This window comes from Lissotriton helveticus, chromosome 6 (assembly GCF_964261635.1).
Source record: "Lissotriton helveticus chromosome 6, aLisHel1.1, whole genome shotgun sequence".
NCBI classification, from domain to species: domain Eukaryota; kingdom Metazoa; phylum Chordata; class Amphibia; order Caudata; family Salamandridae; genus Lissotriton; species Lissotriton helveticus.
Genome location: NC_136067.1, coordinates 1,608,548,734 through 1,608,568,000, shown reverse-complemented (window position 1 = coordinate 1,608,568,000; position 19,267 = coordinate 1,608,548,734).

Genomic DNA, 19,267 nt, shown 5'->3' with positions numbered 1-19,267 from the left:
CCACTTCAGTTTCGATTGTCTGGGCACCCGGACTTTGCCTGGAACCAAGACTACATCAAGGAAGACTCATGCTGCCCCTGGTCTCACTGTTCTGCAAGTCTTCTTCGTTGTCTGTGCCTGAGCTTCTTCCAGGTTCCTCTCCAGACCTGTGGGCATCAAGAACACCTGAAATAATCTCCCTCAGAGCGAAGGAGTCATTCCCTTTCATCTGCAGGCACCCCAACAAAGCTGACTGGTCAGCCGCTCCTGAGGTCCCATGGACTTCGAAAGGCTCAGCAGCACAGGTGGTGGTTCTGCAACTCCCTTGAGGCCAGACCTGTCCTCTCAGCAAGTGGGAGGCCAACGTCCCTCATCAGAACCGCTGGAACAGAACCCCTGTGCAGTACATTGACTTGCCATTGCCAAGACGTGTTTGCTCTGTTCTCCAGAGATTTTTGGGCTACAAGAAGCTCCCACCCACAGCATCTCTTCCTGCCAAGATCTTTGTCCTCATTGCATCCTCTGTACCGTCGGCTGGCATCTTTGGTGAGCTGTTCGAGGTCCTCTTGCGACTCCTGTGCCTTCAGCCTGTGAGTCCTCTTGAGGGTCTTTTTTGGCTACAGTGGGCTCCCCTGCTTGCCCAGGGCCTGCTGTGACACTCCTACAATTGGTGAGTCCCTAGGACCTTGCTGGTCCGAAAGTTGCTCCTTTTTCACATACCACATCTGTTGCTGCTGCCAAGGCTTGTTGCTACTCCTGCTGAACACCAACCCCCAGTTCTCAACTTCCGACATGGGGCAGCTTGTAAATTGCCCCTGGTCTTCCACAGTGTCACCTGGTCCTCACAGCTGCTGCGACAAGTTCACCATCATCACACCTGCATCTTCCGTCATCAGTGGTCATTGCTCTTCCGTGCCTCTCACCACTGTCTATTAACACTGAAAATTCTATTTTGGCAACTTAATCAATTGTTTACTTCTGTTTAATATGTTTTCTCCAATCCCAGCGCGTCTCTTATTTTAATGACCAATCAACATTTAGTTTACAAAACCACTTCAACCAATGCTTGCGCGGCATTCCTGTGACGCTTATTTCACTCCTCTGTACTCACCCCTCCTTTACAATTACCTCTGCTACACACCTGCTGCCTCAACCTATCCCAGCGCGGCTCTTAGTGACATTAGTGCAACAACCGCGACTGACCCCTCCTTTGCAATGTAATACGATACCTCAATTTCATTTTGATTTTAAGTAATTAACAACATAAAACATTCGCTACTGTGCCTGATTTACTATTTTCAAAGAAAAGTCAATTTCTTTCACTGCGAGTAAACCCTTTCCGTCTACCCTTCACACACTACGAGTAAAAACCTCTTTCACGTACTCTTCAATCAAGCATTAAAGAACCTGCTACTCCTTCAGTATTACCCTTTCTAGGTGATATAAGACCAAAGTTTCACCTGAACTTCTTTGCTATCAATCACTCTCTCTTTTTCACAAGAAAAATAATCCCTAACAGATGCTTCAAGTTTTACCTAACTTTCCACACTTTTCCTCATAAAGGCCAGTAAGCTCACTGCAGTGTGGCTTCTATTTACCACCCGCTATCCAATATCTATGGGGAATTCTGGACAACGAATAACAATACAAACGGGTTTTGGTTAATACATAAATCAATATAAACTCAATACACAACTAACTACCTATCTTAATTAAAATCTAACCATCCTCTGCTACCAAGAAATACTGATGGCGCGAGATTACCAGCTTGGGTTATTTCTAAAACACCATACCCACCTGGGACCATAAAACATTCATACAATAAGCTGACAATCCTGCACTTAGGTTCAGGATTTTATCTGACCTGATTATAATTTGGGCTCCCGGTTTTATGGTATTTATTTTTTTGCCATTTCCATCTGTATTTATCCATATTTATTTTTAAGGCATTTTTTCTGTATTTATCCACATTTATTTTTGCCACAAGCAAAAGACGACGCTACAGCTAGTATTTTTCCACATTTATTTAAAATAAAAATTTGGTTTAAAAAAAGGGTAGGAAGTGTAGGGTGGAGAGAGAAGCGCAAGGTGAAAGCATAACTCTAGAGCCTTTGGTGTTTGGTAACCCGGGGGCTTCTAACAAAAAACTCTGGGGCTATATAATGCGACCCTTACCTCGGGGGCACACTATGAGATAAAGAAGAGCAGCATCCAATGATGGTCAAATGGTTGTAGGCCCGTTTTAAGGGTCTACCAACAGAGAGTGCACAGCACTAGAGTCGACTGTTATATACAGTTGGCAGTCAAAGACGTTTGGAACCAGGGACTCCAGTACCATTGCCTGACCTTTAGAACCTGCCAAGGAAACAAATTGGCTAGGCCGGTGCCGTCTAATTCTTCAAGTGTTTGAGGGTTGTTAAGGAGAAGATCTGCATAAGAGCATTGCCTCAATCTGCGTATGCACTACAGTGAGGCAATGGGACAATTCACTTAGACCCTTGGCAGCCTTCTTCTCAACCAAGGCAGAGCCAGTCTTGCTTATAAGGAACAGGTACACTTTGGTTAAACAGCCATTTGAAGCAGTGTCGTCACTAGGTGGCACAGTGCTCAAGTTGAGAACAGTGTGACACTGGAAGTTCCAAACACTACAAATTTGCACGTCCTAAAATTGCGCTTGCTGAACTCACATAGTTCATATGTATCATCAACCTGATTTGTGATTCTGAATTAGCGATTTTTTCGAAATTGCTACTTCAGAATCGCAAATTGGGATGTATGTACAAATTCGCAATTTTTTTGCGAATTCTTAGTATTCCTTAATTGCGATTAGTAAATTGCAAATCGCAATTAAGGAATACTTTCCGATTCATTTCTATGGGCCAGGAGGCCCATAGGAAAGAATGGGAAGTTATTATCAATTTGCGATTCGCAATTTGGGATTCGCAAATTGAGAATAATTTCAAGGGTGCAGGGGTGGCCAAAGGACACCCTGTTGCACCCCTGAAATAAGCATGGGTGCACATGTGGCGCACATACATGCCATACGGGCATGTATGTGCGTCACATGGCACTTTGAAAAATGCAAAAATGTGCATTTTTCAAGGAATTCGCAAATTACCACCAACTTGAAGTTGGTGGTATTTTGCGATTCCTTAAGCACAATTAGCATTTTTTTGCTTCATACATTGCATTTAAGGAATCGCAAAATTTGGGATTCCTTAAATGCAATTTCAAAATAATTGCAAATTTTGCGATTCCTTGTTTTGCACCAGATTTCCCATCATACATACCATTTGGCAAATTCGCATTCGCAAACGCCGAAATTCTGTGAATTTCAGCGTTTGCGAATGCGAATTTGCTTGATACATATGGCCCATAGTTACCACGACCTTTCTTGGATTTAACGTACATTTTTAATTTCTTAAGTACAACATGTTGACTTCTGCATTGACCATCATCGCATGAAAAAAAGAAAGTTGAAAAGCCTGTCCAGATACTAAATTTTAACCCCTGTTCTTAGAAAAGGTTTGCTTCACTTATACCAGCAACTATAAAAGATTTGTCGCCGTTTCTGGGTCACAACCAGTATCGCAAAACAAGTTTGCGAACTCAATGACCTCAGAAACGATGTCCATCTTTTTTTTTAGCAGAACGTACATAATACATAGTCTCACAACCCACACTGCCGATCGAATGAATACCATTATCCGACTAAATACATGACCAACGAGAGGCAACATTTCAGCGAGGTGGGCAATCAAGGAATGTGTATTTGAAAAGCATACATGTAACTTACTGGAATCATCAGTCCGTCCTTTCAGCATAAGGAGTACGGAAGAGACAGGCGGGTGAAGCTGATGCTCACTCTCCTTACAGGAGGGAAGGGCCTTGGAGTTACAAGGAGATGAATGCTGCTAATGGGAGGTGTGGTGTTGTGGGCCCGGGCAGGGCTCACATGCGGATCACTACAGGTGGTAACCATAACAACAAGACGACACCAGTGGAAGGGGAGAGGAGTTGGCCTAACGGCTAGGGCGCTCGACCTCGGACCTGGAGGAACTGGGTTCGAGTCTCGGTAACGACGCCAAAAACCTTCTGTGATTCTGGGCAAATCACTTAATCTCCCCGTGCCTAAAATGAAAGTGTGTCCTCATGTAACGTAACTGGAAAATGTGTAAAGCGCTCTGATACCTGATTCGGTTCGGGTCTAGTTCGCGTTATATAAAACTCTGCAAAAAAAAAAAAAAGTATAGCAAGTAGGAGGGCGGTGAGTAGTGAAAAACAGTCCGCATTTTGGGTGCTTGTTATGAAAACGTGGCTCCTGTCCCTTTTCCAGCACAAAGGCGCTGCAGTACGACCGTCGTCTTTCATTTTGGCTCCATGCCCCTCTTAACCATCTCACAGTCACTGGACATGCAAAGGTCTCTTTTAGCCCGTCACTAGCTGTAAAATGTGCCTGTGGGGATCTATGTGTGCAGGGACGTGTACAATATAGCTTCAGGAGTACTTTCAGCCAAAAAGACACACATTTAACCACATGCCGATAAACAGATCTCAAAGTGTGATTGACCACCATCCGCACCCGAGTACTTAACAGCTCTTTAAAAAGACCATTCACTAGTTAACGAGGCGTTGTTGTTTTTTTCACCCCTTCTTACCAGACTGTGGGCAGTGTCTACAGGACCCCCCCCGTGCTCAGTGGCATAAACAACGAAACGTAAGGAGCTGCCATTTACACGGGACAGCAGAATTGTTTATTTGGAACGACGGCAGCGTGGCAAAATTTGCTTGTATTTTTTCTTTTTTTTCTTTGTGCAGATTTCTTTATTTTATGGCTTACAGAGGCTGCTCAAGGTGTTCTCCAACTTCGCGGTGGGAGCTGGAACAAGCTTTGTCCCACCAACACACCTTGTGGATTACAGGCAGCTGCTGCACAATTATCTAAACAGGTCAAATAAACAATAAAACAGAAACAGAAGCAGCTGAAGAGCGAAAGCTGAAATACATTATTGATTTAAGAGTTACCTTAGGTGGGCAGATTTGGGATCGAGGATTAAGAATAGGCGACAGACTGACGAGCTAAGGAGCGGGCTTGGGTGCACTGCCTGTAACTGTGATAGAATGTATATGCTCTAACAGGCCGGTATTTTACACTATTCTGGGAAATGTGGGTGGGAACCCTGTACATCCTCAAACATATGCAGGGAAGTGTCCCATAACGACATCAGAGTGGACATTGCTCAATCTCACCATTCATCATGGGAGAAGGACAGCTGGGTTCCCTCTGGCAAGCCATCTCATTGTATGGCCAGAGGACTTTCTAGGTCTTCCCCACGACAGAAAAAGCAAGCAGGCGCGAGATCAAGGGAATGCACTAACACTCCTCATGTGTCTCCAAACACTGCAACTGGCAGCAGCGGCCCTGTACATATTGTCGTCAGTGCCACTTTAGCTTTGAGCAAACCTGCAGGCGTTGGGCCTCTTCAGATATCAATGTAGTGTTCTCCTCCGATATCAGTCCTAACGCCTATTCAGATTTCACTGCTGCAGCAACTTTTCTTTCGACACTCTCTGCCCCTCCAAATATCCAGTGCCTCTGCCCAGTCATAGGATTGCGTCCTCCCTTGTTCCCCCGCCCAGTCATTTGCTAGAGCCCTCCCTGTGCCCCTGCCCAGCTATGCTAGCGTCTTCCCTTCTGCCCCTGCCCAGTCATATGCTAGCACCCTCCCTTCTGCCCCTGCCCAGTCAGATGTTGGTGCCTGAAAGCTCAGATTATGGGAATCATTCATGTTTGCAGCCAAGGCACTGACATCTTGAGTAGCTTTTGAGCTTCAAACAGTTCAAGGTTCACGCTGCGCCGTGTGCTAGGTTGTCCTTGCTGGACCATCCTCGGGTTAGCTTCACAAGTCACCCTTGTAGTTAGTTCTCCAGCAGTGGCTGTGGTCACTGGCCCCAGTGTACCGGTCTCTCCAACGCAGGTCCGAAGAAGTCAATGGTTTGAAGGACGAGGGAGAGGTTGTCCAGGAAGGAGTTAATAGAAACATACAGGATCCTGGCCTCAGCAGCTTTCCACTGCACATGCAGGATGTTGTCAGTCACCAGCAGCTTCTTGTTGATGTCACCTTCTTGTGGCTCCCCGTCAGGGGCGAGACCATTGTGTGCGATCTGCGCCTCCAGGAGGAATGGAAAAGGAACGTCCAGCTGGAAGCTGAGCCCGGCCTCGGCCTCCATGGCGGACGCTGCCCCGGCTCCTCCGGCTCCTGCTGCGATGGCGCGAGCTCCGGACCCGCACGGGGTGGAGGCGGACCGGGGGATTTGCTAGTATTTTACCATTTCTAAATATAAATACAGACAAAGGAAATATAGATTTCCGTCTGTATTTATAGGTAAAATTCTGTAAAAACGGAAAACCAGGAGCCCCAATTATAATTTATCTGTACCTTTCTTACCAAACCATAATACTTTTAGAGTTTTAATAAAAACTTTATCTATGAAATATTTTGTGAGTCAAAAACCAACACATATTTGTCACCAGACACCAAGGAGAAAATTAATAATCAAGGAATAATCTTTTAAAACTTAGTAAAATTCTTAAACATTGGTGCCTGGGAAGGTTGAGGAAAGGAAACGGTACAAGGACATACCACACAGATTTATATTTACCTAGAATGGTGCAGGGACCAACCCCTGGCCAGGGGCTGGAAAGAAAGGACTCCCAACTAATCAGGAGTCAAGATCAGGACAGGTGCAGAACCGGACAGGTGACCTCCGCTAAGTGCAACGCCAGCATTACACCCCTCTCTGGTGCTACTCTCGTTCCCCTCTACATGGATCGATTCTTCTTCAGCATACAAACGATTCTTCTCCCAGAGTGCTCGACTAGCCCTCCGGCCTCTGTGGCATCCATGATCTCCTTCAGCATACATTGGGTCAGTGACAGGTCTGTGACAAGTCGGACAATCTAACTGACTAAGCCTACCTTAGTTATACCAAATTTCAGTGTATGTACTTCCCTCCAATGTTTCAATGTTTGTGTATTCCCTGCATTTGATTGGACAATGGGATGGGGAGAGGTCATCACACCATCCTAGTATGAAGTAATTTCCCTGGGTTTAATTGATCTATGTTCCCGCCCATAATATACTTTCCCGTGTTTTATTCCACCCCACAACATTTATTTTACTTTTAATACAATGAATACAAATTTAAGAAAGTGTTCTTCCTCTCTCCAGGTCAAGAGGTAAAGTTCTCAAGCGCATCATGGGTAAGATGGGACTTGGCAGAAATTCAATGCCACCGCTCAAGGTCTTTCAGTGTTCCCAGCACATGCGCAGAAGGATTCGAAGATGGTGATTCAAGTCACCCTTCAGGCCCAAATACGAGCTATTAATAAAGTAAAAGAAGTACACATTAGAATACGAAAATAAATGAATGCACTGGATACCACTTATTTCTACTCTAATCCCATTAATGTATTTTAACTAGAGCATTAATGGTTTAGCAAGACACGCAAGGTTTAGTTGGAGCAAAAGCATATGCATTAGCATGCGTGGTTCAAAGCGGCCATATTGGTTGCTACTGTGCAGCTGCAAAGAGTTCCCACCAAAAGCAAAAGACGTCATGCTATGTAGATGTAGTAGACGCATGCGCAGAAGAGTTCTCGCTTTTTCGGCAGCTATATTAAGACACTCGGGTTACTGTTAGTAAAAGCACCTAGGAAAGCTTCTCCTAGATAACTAAATATGTTGTGTAATGCATTTATTAGTAAATACAAACACGCTGGTTAATAAATTACATGTTAATCGAGAGGGTTGAATACAAGCAAGTTTCTCACATATGAAACCTTGCTCCATCACCTCTGAGTGGCATAGACTTCGTCAGCTCTACTTTCAGGTTCTTCTCTTCAAGATTCCTCCCTTGTATTCCACCGGACTCCTTCACGTTCTTTGCTAGCAGCCTCTTTCCTAAAGACTTCCATTGTGGTCTACGGCAGTTTCCAACGTCACTTCGCACCTATGCCGCCGGCTTCCCTGGTGTAGGTATCCTGGTTTCTGGGGTATCCACGGGTGTGGTGTCTCTCCAATCATTTCGGCTTCCATGGGTTTCTTCAGGGTCCACTGGGAAGGGTCCTTCGTGTTTGACAAACTACAGCCACAACTTTCACATTGACCTGCATTGAGTACACAGCTGTGTTTCCACTCTGCACACAGACCATAGGGTTCCTGGGTAGTTTCATCGGGTGGTTCCTTGTGTCCCCAGCTCTTCTGAGTCTCCTGGTCCAAGTCCTGACTTTGGTCACAGTTCCCCTCCCACTTCTTTCGTACATGGTTTGGTATCCCCCTGCAGATCACTGTTTATTGTGCTTACTTACCTCTTGTGAGTGTGTATAATAAATAGACCTATTTTATATAACTACAGTATGTGGTTTTTTTTCATTTAACCTACACTACATTATTAGATTTGGTAAACCACACTGCTTAACACTCCCCCTGGACTAAGCCTGAAGGCTGCTCTCCACAGCTACCACTTAGAGGGCTTTCTAAGGCTGTCTAAGACCACTAAAATAACCATAAAGGTTGTCTGGATTAGTGCAAGGTGCTTCACTTAAATATGTGTGCACAATATACTGAACCAGCCTCCTATAGCCCACAATACAACAACCCTGCTCCCTTTAGTTTCAAAGGTTACTCTTTTCATTAAGGATTCTCTTCCACTGCATCAATGTATCATGAGCAATCAAAGTGGTTGCTTTTGGATGAGGTGCAGGATTGGAAGTATTTGTCAGACGTACTTTGGGATGGAATTACAAATTTGTGCCAGTTGCATCTAGGTACTGGTCAATCTTTTTGTTCCTATAAGCCTAATGTATACCTAGAGATTTGGGGCAAAAGATGTATAATGGTTTTTAGCGTGTGCAAATGGGTTTTAGACCCGTTTGCGCACGCTATAAACCTTGGCCACATGTACAAAACCTATTTTGCGACTCGCTAATCAATTAATGACTCGCAAAATAGGTTTTGCGAGTCGCTATCGGGGAGCCAGCGTACGTTGCACACACTTCAGGCTCAGTTAACTTAATTATGACGATGCGCACAGTCTCTATGGCCCAAAGCGAAGGGGGGCGAGGCGTAACGGGTGACGTGTCCGGCTGGCTTGAGATACCGGAGGGGTGTACGCTGCGCTCCAGGCGCTCGAATGCCAGCTACAAGGCGCACAGTTCACAGCGCACTCGTTCCAGCAAGATAGGGGCGTACTCGCTTTACCAAAATAGCAGCGTACAGTCTTTAGCGCACTTCCTTCAGCAACATGGAAGCGCACAGTTCTTTAAAACATAGAAGGACGGTCAGGATTGGCATACAATTTGGAGCACACAGCGTGGGCTGCAATGCAGCTCGCTTCGCACACAATACCTTCGTGCCCTTCAAGCTTAGGGGCGGCCGATGCCAGGCAGACGTCCCTCGTTGCGGTGCCTTCCAGGAGGGTGACGCAGCGCGGAGACCACAGGACCATTTATCTCGAGGTTGGCCATCTTCGGAGAAATGACCCAAACAAACCTTTAAAAAAATTTTAAAAAAACACCGCCCACCGCTCATGACGTTCTAAAAGGGGCGGAGCTAGGAAAAAATCACCGGAACGCCCACGAATCTGCTCCAACATTTACTGGCACATCTCTCTTCCAATGGCTAGCCTCCATGTATGGATCTAGCCAATGGAAGACAGAGGCGGGTTAAAGCCCCGTACTGAAAATCAAAAGATTTCGCCTGCGCGATACTGCTTGCGCAGTAAACGCCAGGCAAAACCTAAAAACCGCTTTATTGAAAAGCAGTCCCAGACATGAGGTCTGCTGAGCCCAGCAGGCCACCATACCTGGGAGGGCCAGCTATTCCAAATGGGGTCACAAAATGCAAGTACCTGATTAATGTTAATGAGCCTCGCATTTTGCGACCCCATTGGGAATCGCTATCAGTTTCCCTGACACGTTAATACATAGTAAATTGCAATTCGCAATTTGCGACTTGCAATGGAGCGCAAATTGCGAGTTGCAATTTACTATGGTCGTACATATGGCCCCTGATGTTGAGACTGAAGATGACAGGTGATAGGATGGTACCCAGGGGGTGTGCTTCTGGTTACCAGGATGTGTTTTGATTTTGAAGAGTTAATTAGAATGAGGTGGTACATTTGGCCAGTTAGGAGGACAGCCATTTGATGATGGTGACGTTGAAGCCCATAATTGTATACCGTGTTGTCTGATGTGAGACCCCCTGGTTTGTTTTTTGTAGCAATCATTAATTTGTTTCTAAATGGGTTTTATTAAAAGATCCTTTTGTGGGCATGACAGCTGGTCTTTTTTGGGATAGTGGGCGCTATCTCTCAGATAATCTACATGATAGTCATCGCACCCATGGCGGGGTTGGGACAGTGTTACCCTGAAGAACAGAAGAGGAAATGTGTCCATACCAACAAGATTCAAAACAACATTTTAAAAAACAATGACTTAATAAGGACTGACTTAACAAGGGAGGGACGGAATTCATTACTAATCCCTCAGCCTTACAGAAGCCAAGAACGTGGACCACCAGCACTTAACTACCAGGAGGCAGGCCCATCAACCCAAGAACCCTTCTTCTTGCAAACATGGGGAACAACTGATTCTTCATCCAGAATACCATCCAGGAAGTCAGTTTGATATATTAAGTAAAGGAAATGTCACAAAGCTACTCACAGCCCACCCTGACCTGCAACATATCTCATCCACAAACAATCTATAAATAGAATGTATCAAATGTTACAGTTCGTCATCAAAGAAATCTACATGTATTAAAGGAGAGGGGTTGGCCTAACGGCTAAGGCGCTCGACCTCGGACCTGGGGAACTTGATTCGAGTCTCGGTAATGACGCCAAAAAACCCCCTGTGATTCTGGGCAAATCACTTAATCTCCCCGTGCCTAAAAAAAATGAAAGTGTGTCCTCATGTAACGTAACTGGTGCTATGTAAAGCGCTCTGATAACTGATTCGGTTCGGTTCAAGTTCGCGCTATATAAAACTCTCTAAAAAAAAATTAAAACAAATGGAGGTCCATGGTAGTGGCCAACTTCGTTTTCTCAAAAACGCTCATTTTTAAACCCTAGAGAATCACACTAAACAAAACTCTTGCACAAATATAGTTGGATTCTCTTCTTCCGAAAACCACTGATTCCTCAAATATTACAGCTGAGAAGATAAACTGATAATGAGCAAATGGCCAATAAATCAACTCTTCAAAATACTGTGGCAAAACTAATCAAATCAGCCAAATGCAAGGCAACCTCCTCATATACTCTGCCAACACAGCAGAATCACCTTGCAGACATGTCATGGAAACCTCATCGAAGTCTACCATAGGATACTGGTCCTGGTTAGCCACACGGCTAAATGAAACAAAAATGACCCATTTAAATATCCAACGATCATTTACCATATGCTCCTGGAACCTGGGAATCCTGTCAAGACTACTACAGGATGAAGAATATGAAGATACTTTAGGGCTTTTGAAATGTTATGTCTCCAAGAAACTTGAAGTGTGGTAGAGACACAAAGTACCAAGTGTGAAACATTCTATAAATATGCAAAAATGATGTGGCAAAGGTGGGTTGGCTATAACCATAAAACTCAATCAAGATCTAAAAGTATCTTGCATCAATACCCGAAACAAATCTTTTCAAATGATCCTCATTGGCAGCTGGAGATGAGGAGAAGGTAGGTGCTTACATTGGTCCTGTCAAGAGGATGGTTTAAAGCCTGGAGTTGCATATGCAGGAACGCCGATCTGGCTTGCTTCCCTAATCACGCTCATATTGCAGGGCCACCTGCCATTTTGGGGTCAGGCACCAGGATCAGACAGGCTGGTAATTTACAACCAGCTGGGTTTATGGGTTAGTAAAGAAAATCTGGAGATTCTTACTCTGTCCTGCCAGCTAGTAAAGAAAATCTGCCGCTGCTTACTCTGTCCTGATGGGTAGGCTCATCTGTTGTTTGGCTCCATGACTATTCGATCGCTGAGTCAGGAGCGGTCTTGAGGGCGTGTACAAGGTCTCATTCGTGCATCATGCAGCCCACATCATTACCTTGCCGTGTCTATTGCCACGATTATCTGCTTTCTCCACCTCATTCGGGGAGTGAGATCCGTCTTCCTCAGCTCCGGGGTATGTTGCGCTCGGTCCAGCTGCCATTTTGTACGTCCTTGAGGCCGCAAGGAGGAAACGCAAACGTAGTGTGTCTGGCCGATCAATTACGGAAACCAGTACTGCAGCATACCGGGCGGTTACTGAGGAGGTCAGCTCTAAAACCCTGACATTCGCGGGGCGCTATCTTCGTGGATCCGCAGATTTTTAACGGATCATGAACCCGGCCGGCAGAGCCTCCCTAAGTGCAGCCATCTTGCCGCGGTCTCCACCATCAACAAGTTGGCTTGCACACACTGGTGCTGCTAACAGTTTTCAGAGACTGGGTGCTACCACTATGTAACACTACTAAAGACATAGGGATTGTGAAAAATCCAAGAGTCACACAAAGAAGAAGTGTGGCAAATGAAGCACACCAATTGAGAAGGAGGGTGGTAAGTAGCCAGAGATGGATTTAGGAGCACACCGTCACAAATATATTACTAAAGGTTGATTTGGGAGCTCACTACCATTTACAAACAACACATTTCCCAGTGAAATGGGGAAATAGTTGGTCAACTATGCTGGCCTGTGGCGGTAAGGTCATGATTGGTGGGCGTCTTTTACGGTCCTTAGTGGGTATCACCATTGTCAAATGCGGATGCCTGGGGGGGACAGGTGGTCTCTCATGAAACTCCAGGGGGCAGTTACAGCCGGTAGGCTGGAAGGGTGTGGGGGGGAGTTCCACTTCCAGTAGGCTTTTGAGCCAACCCCCGCACAAGCACATTTGCGCTACAATCTTGGCATAACAGCACAGCCCCTTGGAGATAATATTGAGGGCGTAGGGGGTGCCCGGGGGAGATAACCTTCTGGGGAACTGGGCCTCCTGCGCTAGGTCACTCCGGTAGGAGGGTGGGACCTTAGCACGATCTTGGAACAGCCATTGACCTTGCCGTACGCAGAAAAGGAATAATGGTGATCATTAGCTAATGACAGGAATGGCTATGAATTATAAACATCATGTTAGGTTAGCCATCTGGAATACTGTACATATTAATGTAATGGACTGGGTTTTCTGCTTATTTGTAAATATTGTAAATTTAAAAAATGATGCTTTTGTTATGCTATTAATAAAATACAGCCGGGGTTTTACGACCCTTAACCCAAGCCACTGTGTGTTGTTCCATGTGATGCCTTGGGGTAAAGTGGAAGGGTTTGATATTCCATAGGACATCCTTTTGGGGAGGGGGACTCGGCAATACCTGGCCATATCACTTGCTCGCCTCAGAGCAGGGCACCTGCTTTTAAGTATCTGCAGTGTTTAAAGTGAATTTATACAATCCAATATTCCCCCGAGTTGCAACTTGATTTCCAGGTAGTACAGCTACAAAACAATGCACAGGGGTTGCCTCTTTCTCTTTCTGGACTGTGCTGTCTAAAATAATGCACTATGTTGGAGAAATGTCAGGTTAAATAAATAAATTCACCTAACGCACTGCAGGCGCATAAATACAAGTGGTCAGGTCTGCACAGACATTATATATCATTCTGAGATGATGTGCCTATATAAAGTACTTGTAGGGTGTGGGACTCGGTGTCGATTTACAGCATCATTATAGAGGTGACGGAATGGCTCTGTGAGTTGAGCGTTCTCTTATGAAACAGGCGGTGGTCTTCAAGTGACAAGTTGCCATCAGCACGAGGGATTCATCTTCCATCGTTCTACAGCTACATAAATTGAGTTACCACGAATTAGGGTAAACATAACACGTTTTATTTACAGATCTTATGAATGGCACTGATATAATAAAAACAAGTCGGTTTATTTAAGGCAAAAATTCGGTGTTGCATTTTCTATAGATATTTGCAGACACCCGGCTGAAACACTTATTGGTCTAATAATGCAGCATAAAGTAAAGCTGTTAGATTGTCATGCTAACTTGTTTTTCTGAATCTGTGTCTTAAATGCCCATTCCGGGAGCCCTCCCTTTCTGAAAGTAGTCGAGGGGGCTCAGCACCGCATTACCTTGTCGAGCGCCGGCCTGAATCCCCTCTCTTTGAGAATTACACTTTTTCACACCAAGACACATGTCCTTTTGCTCCCCTGGGCCCGTCCCTTTTCTTCCTGGCGGTGATCAATTACCAGCCTCCCGCGGAGGTGCGAGGCTCGCGGCTGCACCTCGGGATTGGCTGGAGCCGACCCGGCCTCTGGGCGCGGGCCTGCCGCAGCCCCCGCTTCTCACCTCCGGCCTGCGTCCCGGGCCGGCCGGGCCGCGGCAGCTGCTACCTGGGCGATGCAGTCACACTAATCCGCACATGGCTCGCCCGGCTCTAATCCCATTAGCACACCTGAAATAACAGCCGCGGTGACAAATGGCCTCTTGTTTCGGCGGCTCTGACGACTGTCCTCGGAAGGAGGACGGCTAATGCTTCCGCGAGGGCTTATTATCATGGAGGAGAGAGAGTTACCACGGCGCCTCCTCGGACGCGGTGCGCGCCCGCACCTCCTGCGGGGCTGACAGGAATGTGAGAGGCCGCACTGGCCGGCGTTCGCGCCCGCCTCTGACAGCTGCTCTCCGCCGCACCGTAACCAAGGTGGTGTCGGATACCACCGTCAGCTAAAGGAGCTTTTCTTTCAGCCTACCTGCATACTACTGCGACTGGGTCGCGTGACAGGCCCGCCGTGCTAGTCACAGGATACGTTAGTGTGTGTTTATGAAGTGAAGTGCGTCAGTGAGTTGGCGTATGTGTTTTCCTGCGTGCTTGTGAGATCACCGGCGTGCGTGTTATGTATTTGTGTGTAAGCGTGTATACATATTTGTAATGCTCATGTTTTAGGTAAAACATGATTATTACACATTTGTTCTGTAAAAAAAACATGTTTTCATATGTGCACGTTGAGTACGTGTGCTCATCTGTATGTTCATCTGTGAGTGCATGTATGAGTGCCTGCGTGGATTCGTCTGTGTGTTTATGTGGGGTTGTTTGTGTATGTTCGTGTATGCCTGTCTGTGTGTGCTTGACTACGTGTGTGCGCACGTGCATGTGCTTGTTCGCAAGTCTCTGTTCGCTGGTGTGTATGTGGGTGCCCTTGTTTGTATATTGTTGCTGAAGTGGGATCTCTCTTGCAGGTAATCAGATTTGTAAAGTAAAGAGGAGAAGCGTTAATTGCACAAGCGTGGTCAAGTGTGCAGACAACAAGTGTGTGGTGTCTGCATCTCACTGAAGAAAAAACATGGGCATTTGACATTTGAACTCTAGTGCCCGCTCCTCGTTGTTCATATGAATAGTTGGGAAGGCCAGGTAGAGGCCGACCGCCAGTCTGCACTACTTCGATATTTACGAAGAGCGATCCATTATGCCCATTTCAAAACAGGGGCAAGCAGCTATAAAAAAACACAAAACGAGCCAATCAGAGCACAAACCCCTGATACCTACAAACGCAGCAGAGAGTTCGGGTTTCAGGACACACTTGGGAACACTTGGGGCAGAAACTATCTTACATTACATCATCTTCCGGAGTGGTAGACTTAACATTTAAAAAAAATAACCAACATCCTATATGCGGAAAGATGCATGTTGTAGGCATGAACCGTGCATGATCTCTCTCGTGACCCGACAGCACTGATTGTCGAAGAGCACTCCCCAGGTGTCATTTGGCCTGTGAGCGCGTGCATAGCCAAGCTGAGACTGGCTGGTAAGTAGTGCCTCGTAGGCCCATGCACAAGTTTCTACCAAGTGCTCAATGAGGACCGACCGAACCAGGTCACTTCCCGGGCCAGTTTCTCTGGGGCAATGTGTCACCCTGGGAAATCTGCAAATCTAACCCCAGTTAAGAGCAGTAGATGGGCATTCCCCGCTCCCAAATTAAGCTATTAGGGGGTTCGCCAACCTCCTCTGATAGAGGAGTTGAGGGACGTTAGGCACTGTTGACATGCACAGACTGGTGAATGAAGCATCCATCACCCACGCGTTTGAGCACCTGTCTCCTTAACACACTCGAACACTTTCCCCCGTGAGTCCTAACACAAAACTCTCCACCAGAACACGAGGGCACAGAATAATGTTTGACATCTACTTCTACAGTGTGCAAGTAAAAATAGTGGGACTTGACGATTCTTATTGATGGGGTTACTGGGAAAGTTATATGTCTTGAGAAATGTGAACTTTTGGGACGATAAAAAGAGAAGGTTCGACGTAATAAAGAGACGTGGCGCGTGCGATTTCGGGTGATAGCTGCTGCTGTTGCTTAAGTGGTTGTGTCCACGGCGAGTACGGCACTTCCGGTTTGAGAGCAAAATATTTCCCCCGTCAAATTTGTTTTCATCCTGCAAAGGCAGCGCGTGCGCGGACGTCATCGAAAAGCAAACTTTACCAAATATTGCAGGACTGGACTGAGAACAGTTCATCACCCTGTGGTCCTAACCAGACCACCGTTTGCCCCTCATTTCATCTGACGGCAGGGCCCGCCGCGCTGGGCTACCTGGAAAGGAAAGCTGAACTGAGCTTGAACAACAATAGTTTATTATCTCAGGGCCGGAGCCCGAATGGACACACCTGAGCACTTTCTCAACATAGACAACACACGTTTAAAGCAGTGCATGAAACGGCATTATAGACGTGTGGAGACTTTATTATCAGGTAGCGCCTAGTGCTTGCTCCTGAGCAGTGGGTGCTCTACAGATAAAATTAAGGTACCGACATAAAGCCACACAAAACACAAGGTTCAAGGTTGGCTCAGGAGCGTGGTGATCACGAAATCCCCTCGCACCCCACACAGTCAGAGTGACAGATACACACATGTAGATATTCAACAGCAGGTAGCATTTAACCCCCTCTGACGCAGGCACAGTTCTTCACGTGCCACACTGTATATGCACATGTTGCAGTACAGGCTGCTGTTTTCCACATCACCTCACTGAGATACAGGCATACGTGCTGAATACATCGGTTTATAAAAGTACACTCTTCCCTGCAAGTCATGTTTTTCTGGCACGTGAAAACTGAGAGGAATTAAAACAGGTCGTTTTCAGCAGCTTTTTGTAGTTTAGCGGGGAAGTGACGAGATGAGTGTTACAAAACAGAGCACATTTTGCCTTACTTGCCTCTCATCCTTCTGTTCCTTCCGAAAAAAGCACAATACTGCAAGGTCTCGAGTTGATGTTGCAATAATGAATCTGTCAATTATGAGATCTGTGGCGATTGGAGCGTTGTGGGAGGGGGGGGGGGGGGGGGGCCTGCGCGGAGGTGGGTTCAGGATAAAGATGGACCTTGCAGTTGAATTTATCTGAGGGTGAAATGCTACCGTCTTTTTTTTTATTAATAATTGCCAACAAATCGTGTAAATGTATATATCCGAGTTCACCTTTAGCCGTAAATACAGATCCTGCGTCGAGAGCACAGCCCCGACCAATATCATGTTTGCCCATGACGAGGCTATTTGATATATGATTTATTTTTGTTGCCTCAGCCTGGCTTTAGTCATACCTGTCTCTGCAAAAGTCGTGTTGCGTTTTAAGTGAATAATGAAAAGGGTGCCATTCGACGGGTGTAAAGACAGGCATTTTAAAGCCCCCTTAAATTGGACTATTTAGAAAAAGAAAACGAAATCACTTACACTTTTTTGTGAATAATGCCACACCGAGCAAAAGTAAACAACGTAAATCATGCATGAAGAAAGTGTGAAACAGGTCGAGCTGAAGCCCAGCACACGGCAGTCGGGCTCAGCAGACGCGGATCTGTGAGGTGTGCTTGGCTGACATCAAAGGGGCGACAACTGGCCTTCAATAATATTATTTTTTTGTCATTGCGAAAGGAATACTAACCAAAATGCCTTACTACTAAACCAAAATAAATGAATTCAAGTCGCGGGGCACATGCCCGCCAAAACAGTATGTTTCTACTTGAAGTAGATAGAATGCATTATTATAACACGTTAATTGTTTGTTGGTATGACCCCAACGTCTCAAAACCTGTATTAGAGTACACATTTATAGGCTATTCGTATATTTCATAGTCGCACGCTCGGTGGCAAAGTCGTGGAAATATGTTCGGATATTAACCGCAAAGTGTTGTCTTAAAGAGTTATTGTGTCTTGAATGATGCATTCGGACATTGTTTCTGTCCAGGTAAAACACCCAAAACCCCTTTACTAATATTATCATTACTCCAGCATCAACAAATCTTAGTATGTGCGTTTCTGTGCCGGCGAAGACAGTCCAAGGTACTAAGTGAAAACCCCGCCATTACATAAGCCATTAAATTGACGTGGCGTGGCGCTCTTCAGATAGCATACCAGAGACTGTGCACCTAACTAACCCAAGAATGGATAATAGCCCCCCCACCTCTCAATGCGCCCCTCCCTTCCACCCAAAGCACACACAAATACTTACAAACACACGTTCAATCTTTATCACTTTAGTGACTCACACATTTACTTTACCTAGAACAGATATCGACTTTTACAGCCTGAAGTTCTCAGCATAGCCAGTAGACGTCGCACGAGCTCAAGCATTAAAACAACGAAGCCATTTTTTGTACTGAACCATGTTACGTATCTGCTCGCTCTCCTAGTTTTATTATTCAGTCAGCCCTAACAGTCATGGAAGTAATATATCTCAGGCATAATTTGCGCGTATAAATAACTGCCACAGGGACATGGCAACATGGACATAATTTACTAACAATGCTTAAATTTACTTTCGCTACTTAGCAGGAAATGCATTGGTCGCTTTGGCGAATGTTTGTGTTAAACAGATTAAATCGCGCAATTTGTTAGTTTGAATCGCTTCGGAAAAACTAATGGAACATCGAAACAATGCCAAAGCTGTAGTTTAAAGAAATTTTCAACTGCATGACAGCAGTTAAACAACCATTTAACAAGAAAGACCAAGAGCATTGCTTAATGCTGTAGTGTCTGTAAAGGTCTCAGAAAGACATGTATACATGATGCTTAAAAGAAAAGAAAACCGTGTTAAAATTCGGCAAGGAGGAACGGGATATGTGTTTTTCTTTCAGCGTAATTTCATTATCTCATTCGTGGTTTTTGCTTTGTGACTTTATAATTTTGTCCCTCGCTTTCCTTTGAGAGCGTGCAGATTGGCGTATAAAACATTCTGCCAGCTGAAGCGTTTAGACATTTTTA